At 41.4% G+C, this 25,569-nt stretch overlaps 1 protein-coding gene across 1 annotated transcript in view; it reads right to left on the reverse strand.

The window, feature by feature from the left end:
• LOC124556097 overlaps nucleotides 1-18,401 on the reverse strand; it is a 290,940-nt gene extending 272,539 nt beyond the window's left edge. The window contains exon 1 of the mRNA XM_047130122.1: nucleotides 18,369-18,401. The gene's annotated coding sequence lies outside the window, so the exon portion shown is untranslated. The remainder of the gene's footprint in view (nucleotides 1-18,368) is intronic.
• Between the last annotated feature and the right edge of the window lie 7,168 nt (nucleotides 18,402-25,569).

The following is a 25,569-nucleotide window of genomic DNA, read 5'->3' on the forward strand; positions in this document are numbered from 1 at the left end:
ACCTGTATCTTTCCGTACGAGCTCTGATTTCCCTTATTTTATCGTGGTGATCGTTCTTTCCTATGTAGGTCGGAGTCAACAAAATATTTTCGCATTCGGAGGAGAAAGTTGGTGATTGGAATTTCGTGAGAAGACACCGTCGCAACGAAAAGCGCCTTTCTTTTAACGATTTCCATCCCAAATCCTGCATCATTTCTGTGACACTCTCTCCCATATTTTGTGCTAAAACAAAACGTGTTGCCTTTCTTTGAACTTTTTCGATGTACTCTGTCAGTCCTATCTGGTAAGGATCCCACACTAAGCAGCAGTATTCTAAAAGAAGACGGACAAACGTGGTTTCGGCAGTCTCCTTAGTAGGTCTGTTACATTTTCTAAGTGTCATGCCAATAAAACGCAGTATTTGGTTAGCCTTCCCCGCAACATTTTCTATGTGTTCCTTCCAATTTAAGCTGTTCGTAATTGTAATACCTAGGTATTTAGTTGAATTTGCGGCTTTTAGATTAGACTGATTTATCGTGTAACCGAAGTTTAACAAATTCCTTTTAGCACTCATGTGGATGACCTCACACTTTTCGTTATTCAGGATCAATTGCCACTTTTCGCACCATTCAGATATTTTTTCTAAATCGTTTTGCAGTTTGTTTTGATCTTCTGATGACTTTATTAGTCGATGAACGACAGCGTCATCTGCAAACAACCGAAGACGGCAGCTCATATTGTCTCCCAAATCGTTTATATAGATAAGGAACAGCAAAGGGCCTATAACACTGCCTTGGGGAACGCCAGAAATCACTTCTGTTTTACTCGATGACTTTCCGTCAGTTACTACGAACTGTGACCTCTCTGACAGGAAATCACAAATCCAGTCACATAACTGAGACTATATTCCATAAGCACGTAATTTAAATACGAGCCGCTGGTGTGGTACAGTGTCAAAAGCCTTCCGGACTGAAAGCTGGCTAAAGCCGGACATAAGTTCAGCCGAAATTTTTGACGAAGAACCTAACGGTGTTCCGAAAGGAGTGGCTAAACACGGTTGGCGGTGGCGTGTTTGTTGCTGTCAGATGTAGTTTAACTTGTCGCGAAACTGAAGTAGATACTTCCTGTGAGTTGGTATGGGCAGAGATCATTGTTGGCAACCGGAATAAAATAATAACTGGATCTTTCTACCGATCTCCCAATTCAGATGATACAGTTGCTGAAAGGTTCAAAGAAAACTTGAGTTTGATTTCAAACACGTAGCTGACTCATACGATAATTGTTGGTGGTGACTTTAATCTACACTCGATATGTTGGCGGAAATATATGTTTAATTCCGGAGGTACGCATAACATATCATCCGAAACTGTGCTAAACGCATTCTCTGAAAATTATTTCGAGCAGTTAGTTCATAAGCCCATGCGAATAGTAAACGGTTGTGAAATCACACTTGACCTCTTAGCAACAAATAATCCTGAGTTAATAACGAGCATCAAAACCGATTCAGGGATTAGTGAACACAGGGTTGTCGTAGCGAGACTGAATATTGTAATCCCCAAATCCCCGAAAAATGAATGAAAAATATACCTATTCAAAAAAGCAGATAAAAATTCACTTGACGCCTTCCTGAGAGACAATCTCCATTCGTTCCAAATTAATAATATAGGTGTAGACCAGATGTGGCTTAGATTTAAAGAAATAGTATCGGCAGGAATTGAGAGATTTATACCAAATAAATTAATAAACGACGGAGCTGATCCTCCTTGGTACACAAAACGGGTTAGAACACTGTTGCAGAAACAACGAAACAAACATGCCACATTTAAACAGACGCAAAATTCCTAAGATTGGCGATCTTTTACAGAAGCTCGAAATTTAGCGCAGACTTCAATGCGAGAGGCCTATAACAGTTTCCACAACGAAACTTTGTCTCGAAACCTGGCAGAAAATCCAAAGATGTTCTGGTCGTATGTGAAGTATGTTAGCGGCAAGAAACAATCAATGCCTTCTCTGCGTGATAGCAATGAAGATACTGTCGAAGACAGTGCTGCCAAAGCAGAGGCACTAAACATAGTCTTCCGAAATGCCATCACAAAAGAAGACGAAGTAAATATTCCAGAATTTGAATCAAGAACAGCTGCCATCATGAGTTAGAAGTAAATATCCTCGGAGTAGTGAAGCAACTTAAATCACTTAAGAAAAGCAAGTCTTCTGGTCCAGACTGTATACCAATTAGGTTCCTTTCGGAGTATGCTGATGCATTAGCTCCATACTTAACAATCGTAACTGACGATGTCTTTGGTTCGACGTGGGAACACTGTAGAGCCCTACGTTCAATAATGTGAGGTGAGCGGTGTGCTCCGAAGCACTTTGCCTGCACCAACATTTTACTCTGTTGTCAGATCTATCGCAGGCTGCTGCCTGCTCTGCTTTACAGAACAGGCAAGCCTTCGACAGCTGCCCGAATAAAAAAAAAAGAGCTGCAATTTTCTGTGATAGAATGGTCACCAAAGTGTACCAGTGTTGTTCGTGTTTAGTTTTGATACCAGGCATGGTAGAGTATATAAGAGGTTAGATGTTGAGTGATCATTGTGAAGGAGACGAAGATGGTTCTTAGTCGGGTAAGAGAGCGTTATCAGTACTGACAGAGTTTGAAAGGCGCCTCATGATGAGTCTCTATTCTGCCGGTTGGTCGAATAGTGCCACATCCAGAATTGTGGGGCATTCAGAAGTGACAAGGGGCCCGATGTTGGACTGCATTGGAACGTGAGGGCAGGAACGGCTGTTGTCAAGGTTCCAGTCGACCATGTCTAACCACCACAAGGAAGGAGCACCGAATTGTGCACCAAACACTTCGTACCTCCTTCAGATCGGCGCCTGCTATCCGAGGACAAGCAATGGACTCCCAGCAACATTTTGTGTCATCCCCCACCATTGGTCGGTGACTAACAGTACCCAGACTAGGGAAGTACCGTTCCATGCGTAGGCTGCCGTTAACACCATAACAGGGCTGCGTTTGGAGTGGTGCCGAAACAGAAAAACATGGACTACTGATGAAGTTGCCGGCCACTGTGGCCGAGCGGTTGTAGGTGGTTCAGTCCGGAACCGCGCTGCTGCTACGGTCGCAGGTTCGAATCCTGCCTCGGGCATGGATGTGTGTGATGTCCTTAGGTTATTCAGGGTGTTACAAAAAGGTACGGCCAAACTTTTAGGAAGAAAGAAAATATGTTATGTGGACATGTGTCCGGAAACGCTTACTTTCCATGTTAGAGCTCATTTTATTACTTCTCTTCAAATCACATTAATCATGGGATGGAAACACACAGCAACAGAACGTACCAGCGTGACTTCAAATACTTTGTTACAGGAAATGTTCAAAATGTCCTCCGTTAGCGAGGATACATGCATCCACCCTCCGTCGCATGGAATCCCTGATGCGCTGATGCAGCCCTGGAGAATGGCGTATTGTATCACAGCCGTCCACAGTACGAGCACGAAGAGTCTCTACATTTGGTACCGGGGTTGCGTAGACAAGAGCTTTCAAATGCCCCCATAAATGAAAGTCAAGAGGGTTGAGGTCAGGAGAGCGTGGAGGCCATGGAATTGGTCCGCCTCTACCAATCCATCGGTCACCGAATCTGTTGTTGAGAAGCGTACGAACACTTCGACTGAAATGTGCAGGAGCTCCATCGTGCATGAACCACATGTGTCGTACTTGTAAAGGCACATGTTCTAGCAGCACAGGTAGAGTATCTCGTATGAAATCATGATAACGTGCTCCATTGAGCGTAGGTGGAAGAACATGGGGCCCAATCAAGACATCACCAACAATGCCTGCTTAAACGTTCACAGAAAATCTGTGATGATGACGTGATTGCACAATTGCGTGCGGATTCTCGTCAGCTCACACATGTTGATTGTGAAAATTTACAATTTGATCACGTTGGAATAAGCCTCATCCGTAAAGAGAACATTTGCACTGAAATGAGGATTGACACATTGTTGGATGAACCATTCGCAGAAGTGTACCCGTGGAGGCCAATCAACTGCTTATAGTGCCTCCACACGCTGTACATGGTACGGAAACAACTGGTTTTCCCGTAGCACTCTCCATACAGTGACGTGGTCAACGTTACCTTGTACAGCAGCAGCTTCTCTGACGCTGACATTAGGGTTATCGTCAACTGCACGAAGAATTGCCTCGTCCATTGCAGGTGTCCTCGTCGTTGTAGGTCTTCCCCAGTCGCGAGTCATAGGCTGGAATGTTCCGTGCTCCCTAAGACGCCGATCAATTGCTTAGAACGTCTTCCTGTCGGGACACCTTCGTTCAGGAAATCTGTCTTGATACAAACGTACCACCGGGCGAGGTGGCGCAGTGGTTAGCACACTGGACTCGCATTCGGGAGGACGACGGTTCAATCCGCGTCCGGCCATCCTGATTTAGGTTTTCTGTGATTTCCCTAAATCGCTGCAGGCAAATACAGGGATGGTTCCTCCCACAAACAACCTAACCCCCCAACAAACGTACCGCGCCACGGCTATTGCCCCGTGCTAATCCATACATCAAATGGGCATCCGCCAACTCCGCATTTGTAAACATTGCGCTGACTGCAAAACCTCGTTCGTGATGAACACTAACCTGTTGATGCTACGTACTGATGTGCTTGATGCTAGTACTGTAGAGCAATGAGTCGCATGTCAACACAAGCACCGAAGTCAACATTACCTTCCTTCAATTGGGCCAACTGGCGGTGAATCGAGGAAGTACAGTACATACTGACGAAACTAAAATGAGCTCTAACATGGAAATTAAGCGTTTCCGGACACATGTCCACATAACATCTTTTCTTTATTTGTGTGTGAGAAATATTTCCTGAAAGTTTGGACGTGCCTTTTTGTAACACCCTGTTTAGGTTTAAGTAGTTCTAAGTCTGGGGGACTGATGACCTGAGATGTTAAGTCCCATAGTGCTTAGAGCCATTTGAACCATTTACTGATGAAGAGCGCCGCATTATGTTCAGCGGTGAATCGTGGTTCTCAATTACCCCCGATGGTCATCGTCGATGAGTATGGCGGCGACCAGAGGAGAGGTCCTATTCTTCCAGTTTTGAAGAAGAACAGGGGTGTTACTCTTATCGTCAAGGTGCGTGGAGCCACCGGGGATGATTTCATGTCACTGCTGGCAGTGATTGAGGGAATTCTGACGGCACAGTGGTACGTTACGAGCGTCCTGCGTCCTCATGTGTTACCTCTCACGTGACAGTATCGTGGTGCTATTTATCAACAAAGGAATGCTCGTCCACACGTGACGAGTGTCTCTATAAACTGTCTGCGTGATGCTGAGGTACTGCCGCGGCTAGTAAGATCCCCAGATACGTGCTCCATAGAACATGTGTGGGATCAGTTCGACGTCAACTCCGACCCAGTGCCAGTATCCAGCAGTATCAAGGACCAGATACAAAGGAAATGGGACAGCTTGCATCAGGAAAAAAATTGAGCCATTAGTCTGACAGTACGCAGTTATGACATTCTGACAGTGTAGCTTCCAAACTTTGCACGCACTAGTTCTTTTTTATTCGCTCCGGCCCACTGCAGTCACTCAGTGTCCGGGAGCGAAGACCTTCACAGTGAAGTGCGAGTAAGAGGTTAGTGTTCATAGCGACGGTAAACTAGAAAGCGATAGTATAGCACCTCCAGGAGCGACACGGGGTGACGGGCAAATTGCTACGTTTAAAAGTCAAAAAACGAGAGTTCCTGAAAGTCTTGACTGGTAAGCATCTTTATGTGCTGGTATTCTACTACCTTTTGTACAAGGCAAACGAAAGAGTATCGGACTTGCTTTGTGCTATTACTTACATCTTCATCTACATCTACATGGATACTCTGCAAATCACAATTAAGTATCTGGCAGAGGGTTCATCGAAACACCTTCACAATTCTCTATTATTCCAATCTTCCATAGCGCTCGGAAAGAACGAACACCTATACCTTTCCGTACGAGCTCTGATTTCCCTTATTTTGTCATGATTATCGCTTCTCCCTATGTATGTTGGCGTCAACAAAATATTTTCGCATTCGGAGGAGAAAGTTGGCGATTGAAATTTCGTGAGAAGATTGCTCCGCAACGAAAAACGCCTTTGTTTTAATGATGTCCATCCCAAAGCCTGTATCATTTCATTGACACTCTCTCCCCATTTCGTGATTATACGAAAAGTGCTGCCCTTCTTTGAACTTTCTCGATGTACTGCGTCAATCCCATCTGCTAAGGATCCCACACCGCACTGCAATATTCTAAAAGAGGACGGTCAAGCGTAGTATAGGCAGTCTCCTTAGTAGATCTGTTGCATTTTCTAAGTGTCTTTGGTTAGCCTTCCCCACAACATTTTCTATGTGTTCCTTCCAATTTAAGTTGTTCGTAATTGTAATTCCTAGGTATTTAGTTGAATTTACGACCTTTAGATTTGACTGATCTGTCATGTAACCGAAGTTTAACGGATTCCTTTTAGCACTCATGTGGATGACCTCGCACTTTTCGTTATTTGGGGTCAATTGCCAATTTTCGCACCATACCGATATCTTTTCCAAATTGTTTTGCAATTTGTTTTGAACTTCTGATGACTTTACTAGCCCATAAACGACAGCATCGTCTGCAAACAACCGAAGACGGCTGATCAGATTGTCTCCCAAATCGTTTATACAGGTAAGAAACAACAAAGGGCCTAAACACTACCTTGGGGAACGCCAGAAATCACTTCTGTGTTACTCAAAGGCTTTCATGCAGTTACTACGAATTGTGACCTCTCTGACAGGAAATCACGAATCCATTCACATAACTGAGACGATATTCCATAAGCACGCAATTTCACTACAAGCCGCTTGTGTGGTATAGTGTCAAAAGCCTTCCGGAAATCCAGAAATACGGAATCAATTTGAAATCCCTTGCCAATAGCACTCCACAATTTATGCGACTAAAGAACTAGTTGTGATTCATAAGAACGACGTTTTCTAATTCCTTGTTGACTGAGTGCCAATAGACCGTTTTCTTAGAGGTAATAAGTAATGATTTAGACCTTTCAGTTTCGTTGCAGCAGTAATAGACAATTTCAAGAATGAAGACGTGGTAGGTGTAGAGCAAAACAGTGGACTGAGACGTCTTGCTGCTTGCAAAATTTCATGTTTCTAGTCCAAGGGGAAGCACCCTATAGGTTTTAATGAGTAAGTTTTCGATTATCAAAATATGTGACATAATGGCCGTATCTTTTGATTGAAGTGAAGTGAAGCTTAAAATTCTTACACCTCCTAGGGATTATGACCTCAATATGTGACATAACTTTGAACTTGATACGTCTACCCGGTCCTGAGGAAAAAGGTTCTTAACAGTCGGACAGAGAGACCGCCAGACAGCCAGATAGACGGACACCAGAGCAAGAAACCAAGCAGAAATCACCGTAAGTAAAAACCAACAAAATGTTAACGAATTGTTTTTCGATCTTAGAAACGAATCAAATTGTAAATATCTTTAATTACAGACCACTGATGATGCTTTACCTCCATAAAGCGAAACGCATCTGCTGAGAAAAACACGCATTTTCGTGTAGTTGTAATGATGGAACGATAATAACCACAGGGCTTGTAAAGCAACTACGAACAATACGACCACGCAAATGCAGAATCTGATTTCATTATCATTAGTTATCGCTGAAGGTTACAGTTGGAAAGGAAAGACGTAAGACTTCACAGATATACCTGGTCTCCATTTTATGTGTTGTTCACGAGAGCATGCGGTTTTTGGAGTTTGACGGTGAAGATAATCAATGGTAGAGCAGATGAAATGTGAGTTACTGTTTCGCTAGGCATAATTACAAAGAGACTTTTCCGATGATTTATAATGGGCGACTTACAAGAAGTGAATTCTAAATGAAACAGTAAAACAGAATATAAAATATTTCTTCTAGTCCCCATGAGCGGCTTTTCGTTTAATTGAAAAGAGATACAGAAGCCAAAACGCGTGCTTATCCTTTTTGTGGTGTATTTGCGATGTATTGTCTATTGCCACACGCCTCTCATTAGTTAGTGATTTCTGCTGTGTGGTCTTTCTTCTAGCTGTGTGTGTATGTGTGTGTGCGTACCCGTGTATGCGTGGGGGGGGGGGGGGGGCGAGGCCTGTTATTGCGTGCGGTGATTAACGCAGTGTAAAAGACACTAAAGACCGAACCCATTTCACTCCTGAGACTAGTTACGTATTTAATAATACAGTGAGAGTGGTACACAGCATTTTATGAGTTCCTCCACAGAAGGAAGGAAGATTAGTGTTTTACGCCCCGTCGACAACGAGGTAACCAAGAGAAGGAGAACAATTTCCGACTAAGGAAGGACGGGGTAGGATATCGGCCATGCCCTTTCAAAGTAACCATCCCAGGATTTGCCTTAAGTGACTTGGGGATATCCAGGAAAACCTAAGTTAGGATGGCCGGACAGGGATTTGAACCGCCGTTGTCTCGAATGTGAGCCGACTGCGCCAACCACTACGCCATCTTTCTCGGTGTTGTTCCTCCGTAGAGCAGATAAGAACTTCGGTTTGGTTAATTATTACAGAGGTCACTCTGGAATCGATCTGAAGCTTCTAACGAAACGAAATGCATTAAACGTCATACAGAAAGTCCTGCGGGGAGTTGGTGATCAAATGAAGGAATATACTCGTAGGTCTCGAAAGAGAGAGCAAAATACCAGTTCACCTACTGTTGCATTCTTGCTCCTTCATATTCTACGCAGTTTCGGAAAAGTACTGGGATATTTCTTAAAAAAGTTCCATTTTGAGTCATCGGTAAGTCTTCCATAGTTTGAGCAAGCATATATGTTACTTAATACAATGTTATGTCTTGATTGCTATTACCTTACAAATGCCATCCAAATTTATACGTTCCTGACAATATTAATGATAATGTAGGTCGATAAGCGAAAAGTTGTGTGGTATATGTTATTAAAACGCGATTATGCCGGAATTGTATTAGTGCTATTATGATGGCGGAATGATATTATGTACTTCATATAATTTATTATCCATTTCTTTTACACTTACTGTCAATGGGATATTAAATCATATGGAAAACCTGAAAGGAAGAGAGTCTGCCAGTTTTGAACCAATAATTGGAAGCTGTGACAACTTTTAAACATATAGGTAATGGACATCGAGTTTGAGACTACCATTAAAATATCGGATGCATTGGATTGATACTAAGCCCAAGTCATTTTATAATGCTTTTCTAAAAAATTTTACTGTTCGATTAGCTAGCTTCGTGTTCACAGCAGGCCCATCCTCAGATGGTAGGTATTTAACTTTAAATGGTTCAAATGGCTCTAAGCACTATGGGACTTAACATCTGAGGTCATCAGTCCCCTAGACTTAGAACTACTGAAACATAACTAACCTAAGGACATCACACACATCCATGCCCGAGGCAGGTTTCGAACCTGCGACCGTAGCAGCAGCGCGGTTCCGGACTGAAGCGCCTAGAACCGCTCGGCCACAGCGGCCGCCAGTATTTAACTACAAATTGCATAAAACATGAAGTTCCTGTAAATATTTACTGCCTACTGAGGCTCAAAAAACTGTCTAATGGAAGAACAAAAGCGTTTATCAAAAACGGATTAGAAAGTGACTGGTCACAGTATCAATACAAAGCACACGAGATGATAGCTTTTAAACTGTTTGGAGTTCGTTTCGCGCAATTTGTAGACTTAGAGCAGATTGACTTTCCAACTTATGGAAATCGTCTTTAATATGCGGCACGAAATCCAGCGTATGTAATATGACCGACATTGTACTCTTGTTAGTAAGAAACGAGGAGTAAATCCTCATCTGAACAACGTGATTGAGGTTTACCACTGCTACCGTAAATCACTGAGGCTCATGTACAGTTAGTTTCTTCGACAGAACCTTGTCCAGGTTATTCCCTGTCTCTTTCTGTTCTGAGAAAACTACTCTCAGCTCTTTCGTTTGCAATTTGTAGATAATTAAACGAGCGAACCATTACGTATCTGACATTGTAAGTGCGACGAACACTGCGTTGCATCACAGAGCAGACGCGGTTGTGTTGTTGATTAGCTTACTTCATTTTTTGTTATTAGGATTAAGACTTCACATCAAGAGAAACATGACACAAAAGCGTAAGCATTAACAGCATGGCATTCCAAGGCTTCGTTTACAAGGAGCTCCTTTGCCTTTTTCCGCGAACTGACGCATCACTGACCATATGGCATTTCTTAGTTCATTCTCTCTGTTTCTGAACACACACACACACACACACACACACACACGCACATGCACACCACAAATCAAGAAATCTCAAGATTCTGCGTAGTAAGTCAGGGGCTATGGCACACAACAAACTGTAGTCTCATCCCAGATTACCTCTCAGTATCAGTAACAGATACCACCAATGTCTGATCTGGAGTAAATGTAAAAGATATGTGGTAAATGTATTCTAATGAATAGAGTACCAGACAATCCAAGTGACAGTTTAGCAAATAGTGTTTACAAGGGATAGATTTAGATGATACTATCTAGATCAGATGTTAACTGCTACTTTCACAAAAGTACTTTCTTACAGAAATAGTTTATGTCAAGGATAATTAGTTATACTGAACCGGACGGCTACAAACCTGGCAAACGCGTAGGCCGTGGAAGAAGAGTCCACCATCCTGCGACGAAGAAGATTTCATTGTTCTGCACATTATGATAGTGGTCGTTGTCTTGTTGGAAAGAGAAGCTTAAAAACTTGTCGTTGGCAGATTCCCTGAGGGGATCCACAATTCGTAGGAGTCATTATCGCAACTCTTAGCACACGACGCCTGCTTCTACAAAAATATGAAACGCATATTTGAAGAAGACTCTGGGCGTAATCGATTGTGGCAAAGTGGGCGCTTACGCGCGGCCAGGAAAATGTGGTTTAGCAACCTGCTGGGTGACTCTGCCTGGTCGTGATCTACAGTGCTGCTGAGATTCACTACGTAATGTGGCCTAGTAAGCGAGCTACAAACCACAAATCCAAAATTACGCTGCACGTTAAAAATTAAGCCGTCATAGAACGGGATGGGTGGCATCTACATGTACAACAATAGTACGCATGCCACCTTGTGACTTGTGGCGAAGGCTGCTACGAGTACCACTGTCATTTGTCCCCGTCTACTGTTCCAGTCGCGAACGGTGAGCGGGAGGTATTGGTAAACCTCCGGGCGATTTCGACTATCCCTAATTTCATCTTCGTGTGGCAGTTGACTCCTCTAGGAACCTACGCCCTCGTAACTTTGAAAGTTAACTTCTCAGTGATGCACAACGCTTCACCTGTAGCATCTCCCTCTGGCTTTGGATGCGTAGCTCCGTGAGTGAGTTGGCAAAACGATCATTGACAGTAAAGCTCTGTGGTGTTCTCTGCTACTTTAATGCTGACGACTGCTTTAATTACGCACTACTTGATCCTTATATTTCAGCAAACATTTTTAGCAACTTCTTAGAAGAACGCAAGGCGTGGTAGCACAGTGTGTTTGCTATATTTATGTCAATCACGGATGTTACAAGTATTGTGCAATCTCAACAGCAGTTTGCTACCTATGACAAGGTGTACGTAATTAAGTTTTACCTTTCTGTGTATTCCTGTTGAGGACTTTATAAGTGCTCGATTACGTTCCATTTAATGTTGTTTGGACAGTTACCTTCTTCAAGGCGTTACATAAGTCGCCCCTTCTGGAGCTACATACCCGCTGCAATATCATCGATTAGAAAGTACAAGCTAATAAAAATCACACATAAGTCAGAAGTATAGAATTGGTTCGAAGATATATAATAGGTAATATCTCAGGAACACAAAAAGGGTTTTTAGTCCTTTCACTGTAAAACAGATTTATCAATTTTACGCTTCCACCGTTTATTATTATGAACATCAGTTGTAAACGGCATACATTTTATGCTTTTCCGATGATTCTTTAACGATGTTGCAGTTTTCTGTGTCCAAAAGGGTCTTTCCTCTCCTCGAGGCCCAAAACAACCGTCACAGAAGCTCTCGTTATGAACAATATTGCTAAAAACTGGTCGTGGTTTCGCCTTTCACCAGTGATGCAACTCAGCTCGAGTGGCCGTAGCGCATGGCCAACATCATCTTGACCCAGCGCTTCGCCTTGTCTCAATGCAGTCCTTTTATAATTACCGCTTTTTTCTCCCCAAAGCGCCGCGGCACAAGGGCCGCGCTTTAACGAGGATATATGCCTCATGTGCAGCCCGCTCCGAGCTACGTGCGTAACTAATTTGGACCCATTCGTCTACAGAGCATGAAAAACTGCGCTATTTCTGACGCTTGCGATCGTCCTCTTTTTTTGCTTATCTGCGAAGCATTAACAACACCTCACGTGAAAGTGCAATGATGCCGTAAATATTTCCATTATCCAATTTAGTGTAAACCCAAAGTAGACACAATTGGAGATCTTTAATAGTCGTGTCGAGCTTAACTGACGGTTGGTGCTATGCATTACGCAAAGCCTTCCTTCCACACATTCTATGTTACTGTTTAAAAAAAATAGTGCTATAAGGGGAAATAAAAACTTGCAGTAGTTTGTTTTATGAAAGAAACAGTGTACTTACAATAATCTTCAATTTTTCTGGTTCGTGAGAACGACAAAGCTTGAAGATTAGGTCGTAAAGCAACGAGGGCGCGATCGTTAACGTTTTCTCATTGAAATAAGCGAGGGAAGTGAAAATGGTGATTGCCCTTAATGCATCAGTCTACGGAAACTACATTCCGGAGCGCTATTGACGTCTTCACTACAGCAGACCTAAAGCTATAATCATACTAGTGCCAAAGGATAAGCAAGAATATGGCAAAATAATGTAATCATATTCTAGCATTTCCTTGGAGACTAATACAGAAATCTGTTTATACATATCTTCATTGTCCAAAAGTTACCAGCGAAGCCGTACGTTTTAAAACTTCTTGACTTTCTGCGAAACAGACCACAAAAGTAATCGAGTAAGCTCGCCATAGTGGTATGTACGAATCTGCAGACGGCAGTGTTACAAACTCCAATTCTCATTAATTCATTTTTCTTCTTTCTTCCCTCTCTCTTGAAATGAGTTTTGTCTGAGAGCTATAAATTCATAAGTAACTTCACAACTGTTGCTAGAAGTGTGGTAACGTGATGAGATTCTCCTCCCACGTCCTTTGGCTCTGCTGGAAAACCAAGTGCTATTTATATAAAGTGCAATAATTTCTTACATGCCGTGAAACACGCTTACAAATGTTCAGCTCTGGCAGTGACGAATCTCAGTGGCTTTAAAGTTATTTAGTCGGCAGTTCCTTTCTAAAAGGGTGAGACGTACAATTCTACGTCTGACATGAAATTTACCGCTTGTCTATACTTTTATCTCACATTTCATTCAGTTATCTGCAGTCTATTTATAATTATTTTCTGGCCACTTATTTACAGCAAGAAATTATTTATTTTTACTGCTCGATATAACTCAGCAAATTAAGGAATACCTTTGCACTCCCTTTTCAGTAATATGTTTTACAAGAATGAAATAATATTTTCATCAAGTGTTAGCCTCTATTTAAAATGGTGTTCGCTCCGGGCTTAAGGTATGACCAGCATCGTACAGTTTCGAGGGGAAAAAATCCACATTAGACCAGGCAAGCGAACCGACATTATCGTCGGTGCAGGCACCAAAGAAGGGTTGTACCATTTCAGTGGCAGTTTACCTTTCTTCTAGGGAAAGTAAATGGTGTTAACCTTCAGTATTAAACCACCATAAACCTATGACATTTCACACTGCTCTCTACAACTGATTTTTTATCTTAATAGAACCTCTTCCTTTTTGCACACCATACTAAGATATTTTCTAAAAGCATGCGTTTTCGTTTCTTGCGCTCGTAGTTTATCAAATTAATTTAATATCGAGGAAATTCATTGCAGGCTGTACATCAGTGCTCACAATATATGAACAAGTTCACTTATTTCTAGACCAAGACTGCTCTAGGAACCGAGCGAGGTGGCGCAGTCGTTAAACACTGGACTCGCATTCGGGAGGACGACGGTTCAATCCAGCGTCCGGCCATCCTGATTTAGGTTTTCCGTGATTTCCCTAAATCGCTCCAGGCAAATGCCGGGATGGTTCCTTTCAAAGGGCACGGCCGACTTCCTTCCCTAATCCGATGAGACCGATGACCTCGCTGTCTGGTCTCCTTCCCCAAAACAATCCAATCCAACTGCTCTAGGACCCGCTTGAAATCTGAACTGTGAATCTCGTGTAAGATGTTCATGTACTTAAAAAACGAGAATCACACAAGACTGGCGTTTTGTTAGGTAGTCAACTATTACTTTTTTGCATAAAAGATTTTTTCGTGTAAATCATTGTAGCAGTATGAAACGGGTTTTTCAAGCCAGTAATGTGGAAGTTTCTCTCCTGTGATGATACTCAACTGGAGAAAGTTCCTACGATTACGTCATCGTCTTGGACGTACAAGACTCATAATGTTAAAATATTTTTTTCTTTATTCAACGAATCGACCCCTCCCAACAATTCGTCAGTCTCTTTTGAAAGTCGCCCACTTCTCTTTGCGGATCACAGATTTATTCATTCCCTTTTTTACCGCAAACCCCGCTGATCTGGCTCTAAGCAATTATAATTTTTTACGATTTTCAAAAAAAAAAAAAAAAAAAAAAAAATTACTGTCTGAACTTAACATGGGGAAGTCTACTCGCTTCTGTTCATGTTTGTAAATTCACAGTGCGAATCGCACGCAGCTCAGATCTAAATGCTAGTGCTGTATATTCGTAAGTAGAAAAAAATGTGTCGTGGGAAATAGGCAACAATACCCGTTTTTAAAGAAATAACGATAATATGGTATTTTGTAATGTTCTATTATTGTTTTACAATAAACAAATTACCTGTCCATTGAGGAATTCGAGCTTCATGGTATTAAAGAAGTTTCTCATTGGGGCTTTACTGGTTGTACTTAATCAGCATACGTTTTGGGAAGAGTGCGTCTGTCAACCTCTCTGACGTAGAGTGAAGACCGAGGTTTTTTAATCAGCGCATCTGTGGTATTATCATTTCATCTACCAGAGTTCCGTTACCGCTGATTTTCCAAAATCAATATATTTCATTACCACATTCATTATCTACAAGCAAATATTCTCAGCCCAAATCAGCATCTCGCTAAAGGCGTTGCTTCTGGTGAAAAAAAAAGACGAACCATTGATTTACTTCTAATTAATAGTTAAGCATTAGAGATAAAATGATTATGTTCAGTAGCTGAGAGGGAAATGAGAACCTATTTTAGAATATTGCAGAGAACCTATGCTATGCTATACATAGAGCAACGTAAGTGGACTTCGAGTCCAATAATGAGCCTCTTTAAGAATTTAGATTTACCTCTACATCCTCTCATTCAGCTTGCCAACTACCACTGTGTTACGTGCCAACAGGAACATGCTTCTGCCTACAGCAAAAAAGTACACGAGGTACAGCACTTTAAGTTCATAAGGTACTGCAAAAAGAGCAAAGACTTGTTAACAAAGGGTCAGTGACTTATCATTCAGTCAAGCCTTCCGTACCACTGTTCTAACACATGCCTTGCTTGAAGAGTTTGTAAGACAAGTACGATAATCACTGAAATATTTTCGCCATTTGCCCAAAGAATTGGACATACGGGAAATTTTTATAGGTAATTTGTGGTGACACAGATATCACATAAGTTTTATTTGAACCAGCTGCAAACAGAATTCATGAATTGTACACAACCCTACGATCAAGTACCACGACAGGAAAAGGACAGTTAGAGTGTTAGGTTCGGTAAACATCAGCGTCGTTAGAAACAGTCCATCAGCTCGGACTTTATAACTGCGTGATAGGAAATCGGCTGTAAAGTATACTACGGAAACATCACAGCATTGTACTAGGCGAATCACAGAAAAATCCCTATTTGTACTCCCAGATACGGACTTGAAACAAGTATAATTCTTTAATCAGAAGTCACGTACGGATGGGGAAATGAGTACGCTGCTCGAGATGGGGAGTTATACGTAAATATTAACACATATTTTCTATGTTACTCTTTAAAAAACTTGTAATAATTACTGTGACTACTTTGATAACGCATGAAACTGTTCCTGTGGGCTTAAGACAACCATCTTTCTTACCGTCTTTGTATTGCTCACCACGAAATCATCCATCGGTGGCTATTTTGGAGTGACACTGCTTTCTCCTAATAAGTATGCTTATTGTTAGCAGCTAATAAGTCAGACACTGAAAAAACAGTTTTGAACAGTTTTTGCTGGAAATCGTGGCACTTGCGATACTCCCGTGTCAAAATATGCATGTCGTTATGGCACCTGAGATGAAAGATCGTAAAATACTGAGTCACCGCCAGAAGCACTTACACATTCGCAACTGCTCTACTCCCAAATTCGTATTTAGCCAAAGAATTGTATTTCTCCCAAAATACATTTAAGTGAAGCTACTATCTGTGACTCTATGTCAGAAACCCATTTTTTTAAAAAACTTTTTTAAAAAATAAACCATATCTCTATCTTCTATGTATCTTCATTTTGCCAGCCAAGAATCAGAATCTTCGAAACTGCAAATAGCGTTATTGTCTTTCGAATAATTGTCAGTCCATCGGGTCTCATAATGAGTTTCGCAGTTGCTCGTCCCACAATTCTTGTGTAGTTCCTACGCACTTTCTTTCTCTAACCACCTATGTGTAATTCAGCGGCTGCTACCACAACATTTTACAGACTGGCCTAAAGAGAAGCGATCCGACTAAATCACAATTATTTATTACTATTATTGACAATACACATTTTAATTTACTTCGTAAATAACACACATTTTAATTGCTGCTTCCTGTGTTAATACATGTGAAAACGTGCATAATTTAAGCTTTTAAGATGAACTTTTCCAAGTGGCAGAGAAACTTAAATTCATCCTCCGTGTACGAAAAGAAGAAAAGAAACTGGATCTGTCTGACATTGCTGGTTATGACACTTCATATCCCAAAGTGAGTTTTCTTTTATTTAACTATGAAATGGGAAAGATAGTGATACAGCCTCTGCTCATGAAACCCCAGCTACACCAATTCCAAAACGGTTAGACTTGAAGACAAATTTATGTTTCATTTTATGGAAATTACAATATAATTTATACACATTTTTTAGCAGTCCGCAGATATTTTGCTACTTATGTTTTGGGTGAAAACGTAATTCATGCATATTTTCGAACAGTCTATACATACTCTCGGTTGGAAATCGCGCAATATCTCACCTTCGCCTTGTCAACAACGGCCAGATTAAAACTGACTGTTTGTTGCTAGCAATTTACGTATTCAGACGCGTTTAGATCACTCGCAACACACGATAACAGATTCTGTTTGAAAAATTACAATGCGAAGCTGTAGATGAGAAAATAAAATCGGTAACGTTTCAAATATTTCAATTAATAAGAACAGCTAATTTACAGCATAAAGGAAGGGTTTGTAATCAGTATCACTGGGAAAATTTATGTTGTGTTACAGAACTGTTAACTGTTTACAGAACACACTGCGGGAAACCTGAAAACGAACTGTAGGTAACACACGCCATTCTTACGCGAGAAATGTAACGAATTACCTCTGTCATCCCACTTAGCCTGCAGATGGTCGAACCATTAAGTTTGACGTCATGCATCTCAGGAAAAACTATTTAATTTTAAATCGTAAACTATTTAAAAGAAGTTTTCTTATTGTAGATTACATCCCTTGAGACGTGTTCGGGAAAACACAACAATCACTCAGCGTTTTTATATTACCGTAGTAACAATCGGGGGGGCGCCGCTGAAACCAAAAACTGGAAGACACACAGACACCGGAGTTTTTCTGTCGACGAGTGATTGAAATTGAGGTACACGAGAAATTTACGGGGTTTCATACAGCATTCTGTCACAGAAGTATATTGGTAGGCGTCGCAACAGCCTTTTGAGAAAGGCTATATATATATATATATATATATATATATATATATATATATATATATATATATATGTTCCCGCGTGAAGTTCGCCTGAGCCATTACGCGTAAAAGGCCATTCAAAACACCTAGCTATCTCCGTTGCTAATCCCGACGATGCTGTGCAGCTTCGGTATTATAGATAAGGCGAAAAAGGAAGTCAGTCGGGTAAAGAAAATTTTCCTTCCGACACTGTAATTTTCTGCCATAAATTTGTTTAAAATTAGTAAATCAATTCGCGACAGATAGAAAAAGTTCTGTACCCGACTCAGAGACACGGAGTGGTAAAACAGGTTGATAAGTGATGGGCGACATAAACAAACAGAAGAGAGATACGCAAGTTGCGAGGTACTCACTGGAGACCTGCGCGAGCCGTGAGCGGTGAGCGACGCAGGAGCAAAGCGCGCCTCGCAGCCGGCGCAGCCTTTATATCGCCCGCTGCTGAGCTGCGCGCGCACCCGTCTCCACCTCCACAGGTGCCGCGGGGATCGAATCTCCCCACCAGACTCCATCCTCACCGTCTTAATATTTACTTCCGATACATTGAAATCCTACGATATGTATTACTAACTGCCTAACGTGGTTCTTGCTTCCTAGCGCACAGTTGCAGTTGCATGTTGCTTGATGGCCGTTGTGGCCGACCGGTTCTATGCGCTTCAGTCTGGAACCGCGCTGCTGCTACGGTCGCAGGTTCGAATCCTCGTTCAAACGGTTCAAATGGCTCTGAGCACCATGCGACTTAACTTGTGAGGTCATCAGTCACCTAGAACTTAGAACTAATTAAACCTAACTAACCTAAGGACATCACACACATCCATGCCCGAGGCAGGATTCGAACCTGCGACCGTAGCGGTCGCTCGGCTCCAGACTGTAGCGCCTAGAACCGCACGGCCACTCCGGCCGGCTTCGAATCCTGCCTCGGGCATGGATGTGTGTGATGTCGTTAGGTTTAATTAATTCTAAGTCTAGGGGACTGATGACCTCAGATGTTAAGTCCCATAGTGCTTAGAGCCATTTGAATCATTTGCATGTTGCTTATTTGATGGCTTCCAGGGCCAATAAAATTTTGATTTTAGGTATTTCGCATAATTGCTGACCAAATATAAAAATCTGAAATGCTGTCGTAATCTACTCTTTAAGAGGGGTAGGACATCAAACGGGCCGACTTGGAGCAGGAGAGGCACCACAGGACATTTTATTTTCTACTGTCTATACTTTTACAAATAAATTCATAAAACTTTGTCAGCATGACCAGGAAGGATTCAGGATTCACACTCATAGCAGTGGAAGTGCAAAAACATAACAAAATAAATTTTTTTTAGATATGAAATTTCATCATTTTTTCACTTACTGTTGGCTGCATTTGTTGCTATAGGTACATTTTTCTTCACAAGTAAGAGAGACTGTTCAATGAATTTTGCACAGCATACAAACCATACGTACAGGTGTATGAAACTCTAGAATTTTCTAAATCTATTAAAAACTGTGGTAAAATTTGAGACAATTAACTACAAAATTTGATTTTTTTCTAAACATAAAGTTTAAAACGTAACAGCTCATTCATTTTTTCATAAATTAAATAGATTCTAGAGTTTCAGACACATGTAAGTATGGTTTGTATGCTGTGCAAAATTCATCGAACAGTCTCTCTTACTTATGAACAAAAGTGTACGAAATCACACCCCAGACCATAACTCCAGGTATAGGTACAGCGTGTCTAGCACACAGAGAGGTTGGTTGCCTCTACTGGCCTCCTTCTAACCAACACACGGTCATAGCTCGCACCGACGCAGAACTAGCTTTGATCAGAATACACAAGAGACCCCCACCCTGCCCACAGGTGAGCTCTCTCTTTACACCACTGATGTCTCAAATAGCAGTCGTTTGCGGTCGGTTAAATGCACTCTACAGGGCGTTTGTCTCGAAGCTGCCCTTGAAGTAACCGGTGGTGCCAACTGCTGCTCAGATTGGTGCTGCATACTATAGTACGGTGCGACAGAGCAACACGCCGAACATGATGGTTTTCCCTCTCGGTAGTGCCACCTGGCCGTCCGGAGCCGGGTCTTCTTGCGACCGTATATTCTCGTGAGTACCGCTGCCAGCATTCATGTACAGTGGTTACATTACTGCCTAGTTTTTCTGCAATATCACAGAAGGAACATCCAGCCTCTAGTAGCCCTATCACTCGTTCAAACTCAGTGAGGTGTTGATAATGGCGTCTTCTTCGCATTAAAGGCATTCTTGATAAACATCAGCTCCCCCAGTGCTGTTTTTCTGGACGAACGCTGGGAGATGCGTGCCCCTAAACTTTTTCGACGACAAAGTAATTTTTTTACGATCTTGAGAACTTGGAAGAGTGCCAAAGATGTATTTCACGGACGTAAATTTTTTATTTCATTTTTTCGTGTTGGTAATTGCAATACGAACGATACCAGTACCGTTTTTGGTGGGAAAAGCGATGTCATTGACTGGAGGGTTGATTGGACTCACCTGTTTCATCTGAGGTGTATTATAGGTCAATTGAAGTGTACAATACCATTTTCTTTTATTGTTCAGGAGTTGATGGGAATCGCATGCTTCACTTGAGGTGATGTAAACTGAAGTGTTCGATACCACATTCTCTTGTATGGTGGGTGTTTCTCGGTATCGCCTGCTTCATTTGAGCTGGAGTAAACTGAAGAGTCCGATACCTTTTTTTTTTTTTTTTGTAGTTCGACATGATGTCGTCATGGCTAAAAGCAGACGGGTGGTATCCTATGCTTCAGTAATAAGTAATTTTCGCTGCATTATATCCAATGTCGGAGTACCCTCAAACTTTTTTTCAGAAAAAAGCACTGATCTCACCACTTCCAATCTGAAAGGTAACTAACGCTCACGACCGTTACAGCGTGAATTCAAAGGAAACCAGATTCGTATCCTCATAGCAGCCCTGCCAGCACCTCTATTATGCGACTAGCGCGGAATCTGAATAGACATCATCTATCAGATGTAGAAACACGCCTACGAACTTCCGTTCATGTCGCACAACTCCTTGGTGTTGCGACCTTTTTTTTTTTTTTTTTTTTTTTTTTTGACAGTGTAACTCACCGCGCGCAAATTATCCTCATCCAGTATTTGAGAATTGGGAGTAGTAGCGACATCCTACAAAATTTAAACACAATTTCAAATCTTTTCGAAAGTCTTTCTCGCTGCCCGCCCCCCACCCCCCGCCCTTCCATGCACACACACACACACACACACACACAAAATAATGTAAGGAAAAAAGTTTATCCTTTACTTCATTTTCGCTGTTCATGCAGTAAAACTTCATCATCACTCATGACATTTTAATTTGGTACCGGGTGGCTGTAATTAAAGTGCAGCTACCCACGGAGGTCTTGTGTAAGCTGTAATTATCGTATGGCAGCGAAGCTTGGTATGTATGCTAATGCGTTAAAGCGGAGCCCATTTACGCTGGAAAAATTAGTGCCAATTTTGGCCACGAGGTTCAAATCTGGCGCTGTACAGCATCTCGTCGACATCTCCGGTACTAATGTTGAACAAACTGTGTAAGCAGCGGTTAATAATAAAGTCAACATTTTGCTTTTCTATGTTGTTTGACTTTTTCTCCCCACGCCCCCTTCCTTATTCATTGCATGTGGAAATATGTATATACGTCTTCCTTGCACTCACTGCACCAGATCTTTATCTGGTGACCAAAATCGGAACTAATTTTTTACGGCTTAAATATTTTTCGCATTAAGGCATTAGAATATCTGTCAAGTTTCGGTGCCATACAATAATTACTTCCCGCACTGGACCTCTGTGGATAGTTGTACTTTAATTATGACAACCGGTGCTTCTTTTCTACTAACTAAATTGGCAACGCACTTTGCAGACAATAGCCACATATACCACTGAATGCCCCGGCACAATTAGGTTATTACACAATTCGCCCGCTCAAATATTACTTTACTTCTCAGTAGTTCGTTACCGGTAAAACGTTCTTTTAGACAAGGTAAGTGAGTATGCTTGTTGATAGATATCCAATGCTGTTTCATTTAACAATATCCAAATTATGAAAATAACGCTGTACCATGTAATAATATCCGAACTAGAAATATAATGCTGATTCATGTAATAACGTTCAGAGCCGTCTGTAATAGATAAGTTCAGAATATCATAACATACAAAGAAACTGTCATAGCTTGCCTTCAAGTGCTAACTTTTAGGTTAGGCTTAGCTGCGACTGTTATTAAATATGATTTGAAACTACACGTTTCTGTAATCAATCACTATTATTGTCTCCTTCTTATTTCGGAGAGTTAAACCTTCAACATCACGTGCTTTTTGGCAGTTAACAAGACATATGGATACTGCATGTATGAGTTTTGGTTAACTTGTGCAACTATCTTTCAGTGATAACGGGTTTCTTTTACTGTCGTGTTTACAGCACATACGGGAGAGTGCTGTACCTGGAGGGTAGTGCGCTTAGGAAAACACTATGTTATCTGGTCAGAGTTTCAATCTAGTGACTTATTTTGGATTCTCATGAAAATACGCACACTAGAGCACGTCATAGACTGTTTCCTGTGTTTTCTACTGTTTTTGTCGTTGCGAGACTTGAGATTGTGTTGTGTCAACGTTTGAAAATATTGCGAGTTCTACATTTTTATTCAATTTTTCCGCCTCTAAGGACGTGGTACCGGATGATACTCTGCTGTGGCCCATTACATCAAACGGCTCTAGGCACTATGGGACTTAACATCTGAGGTCATCAGTCCCCTAAACCGAACTAACCTAAGGACAGCACACACATCCATGCCCGAGGCAGGATTCGAACCTGCGACCGTAGCAGCAGCACGGTTCCGGACTGAAGTGCCTAGAACCGCTCGGTCACAGAGGCCGGCTTCTACATTTTTAAGTGCTGTGTAATATTTTAACGCTATTTTGATGATAATGTTAATTCTTCAGTTATAGAGTTTTATTGTGAGTAAAATTCTGTGTATTTTTAAAACTAGTTACATAACGGGTGACCAGCTAAGCTATACTTAGTCGTGCACCATGGTGCATCTTACCGAGCGAGGTGGCGCATTGGTTGGCAGACAGGACTCGCCTTCGGGAGGACGACGGTTCAAACCGCCGTCCGGCCACCTAGATTTAGATTTTCCGTGATTTCCCGAAATCACTCCAGGCAAATACCGGGATGGTTCCTTTGAATAGGGCACGGGCGATTTCCTTCCCCAGCTTTTCGTAAACCTAACACGTTATCTGTCTCTAATGACAGCGCAGTCGACATGACGTTAAACTCTATCCTTCCATCCCTCTTGCACCTAGAACCGGAAGGTCTTCTATGATGGAACACATGATATTTCTAAACGGAGTGAATTTTTTGAATATCTTAACAATTGTCCGCCTCTTGAAAATTAAAATTTGTGTTAGTTGTCAATAGTTTCTATTTCAAAACGTATTTAATTTGTAACGTGTTTTTCATACTACTTCTTCTTAATTTTATTTCACTTCCTAATTACTGGTATGTAGTAGAGTAATAAGCACTCCAGACAAGGAGCCTGTAACCAGTGCCACAGGTTACCCAAACGCCGTTTAGAGATCAGATTAGATTAGATTAGATTAGTACTTGTTCCATAGATCATGAATACGACACTTCGTAATGATGTGGAATGTGTCAGGTTAATAAAAGATGTCTATACAAGATATTACATTACACAAAATATTACATGACACTGAATATTTTTAATTTTTTTTCTTTTTTATTGTGGGAGTTGGGGAAATTACCCACTTACTATATCCAAAAATTCATCTAATGAGTAGAAGGAGTTGCCATCTAAAAATTCTTTTAATTTCCTTTTAAATGCTATATGGCTATCTGTCAGACTTTTGATGCTATTACTTAAGTGACCAAAGACTTTTGTGGCAGCATAATTTACCCTCTTCTGAGCCAAAGTTAGATTTTACCTTGAGTAGTGAAGATCATCCTTCCTCCTAGTGTTGTAGCCATGTACACTGCTATTACTTTTGAATTCATTCGGATTGTTAATAACAAATTTCATAAGTGAATATAAATATTGTGAGGCTACAGTGAAGATCTCTAGCTCTTTAAATAAGTGTCTGCAGGATGATCTTGGATGAGCTCCAGGAATTTATCTGATTACACGCTTCTGTGCAATGAACACTCTTTTACTCAATGATGAGTTACCCCAGAATATGATGCCATACGAAAGCAGAGAATGAAAATAGGCGTGGTAAGCTAATTTACTGAGACGTATATCACCAAAATTTGCAATGGCACCTGATAGCATAAGTAGCTGAACTCAAACGTTTTAGCAGATCTTCAGTGTGTTTTTTCCAGTTCAACCCCTCATCAGTGCATGCACCCAGAAATTTTGAATATTCTACCTTACCTCCCGATTTCTGATCAAAGTCTATATTTATTAATTGTGTCATTCCATTTACTGTGTGGAACTGTATGTACTGTGATTTGTCAAAGTTTAATGAGAGCCCATTTGCAGAGAACCACTTAATGATTTTCTGAAAAACTTCGTTCGCAATTTCACCAGTTAATTCTTGTCTGTTGGGTGTGATAGCTATACTTGTATCACCGGCAAAAGGTACCAGCTTTGCATCTTCGTGAATATAGAATGGCAAGTCATTAATATATATTAAGAACAGCAGAGGACCCAAGACCGAACCTTGCGGTACCCCATTCTTGATTGTTCCCCAGTTTGAGAAATCACCAGTTTTTTGCATATTATGTGAATTGCTTATTTCAACTTTCTGCACTCTTCCATTTGAGTGCTGTCCCATTCATATCACAGTACTTGAGCTTATCTAGGAGTATTCCATGATTCACACAGTCAAAAGCCTTTGAGAGATCACAAAAAATCCCAACGGGTGACTTCCGGTTACTCAGAGCATTTAATATTTCATTAGTGAAAGTATAAATAGCATTTTCCGTTGAAAAACCTTTCTGGAAACCAATGTGACATTTCGTTAAAACTTTATTTTTACAAAGGTGTGAAGCTACTCTACAACAAATTACATTTTCAAGAATCTTGGATAAGGCAGTCAGAAGAGAGATTGGGCGGTAGTTGTTGACATCAGACGTATCCCCTTTTTTATGCAGTGATTTAACAATGGCATACTTCAGTCTACCTGGGAAAATACCCTGCTTCAGAGAGCTATTACATATGTGGATAATACATACTGTGCAATACATACTTGCTTTATTATTCTTCTGCTTGTTTTTCCTGGCCTTATTCCGTACATACACGGCGTCGACGTGCCAGCCTGAGTTTGGCATGTTATTGGTGGTGGGTGGCCGTATCCCTTCCACCGTGGGATGGTGCAGAACTGCTGTCCATCGCTGAACACAATGCGGCGCCATTCACCATCTGTCCATGCTTTCCGGTCACGGCGCCACTCCAAAAGCAGCCTTTTCTGTTGTGCTGTTAACAGCAGCCTACGCTACGATTGCATAGTCCAGCAGCGACTACTCTGCGACCAATGGTGCGGAATGACAGAGAATGTTGCAGGGAATCCATTACTTGTTTTCGGATG

The sequence above is a fragment of the Schistocerca americana genome, chromosome X (genome assembly GCF_021461395.2).
Source record: "Schistocerca americana isolate TAMUIC-IGC-003095 chromosome X, iqSchAmer2.1, whole genome shotgun sequence".
NCBI classification, from domain to species: Eukaryota; Metazoa; Arthropoda; class Insecta; order Orthoptera; family Acrididae; genus Schistocerca; species Schistocerca americana.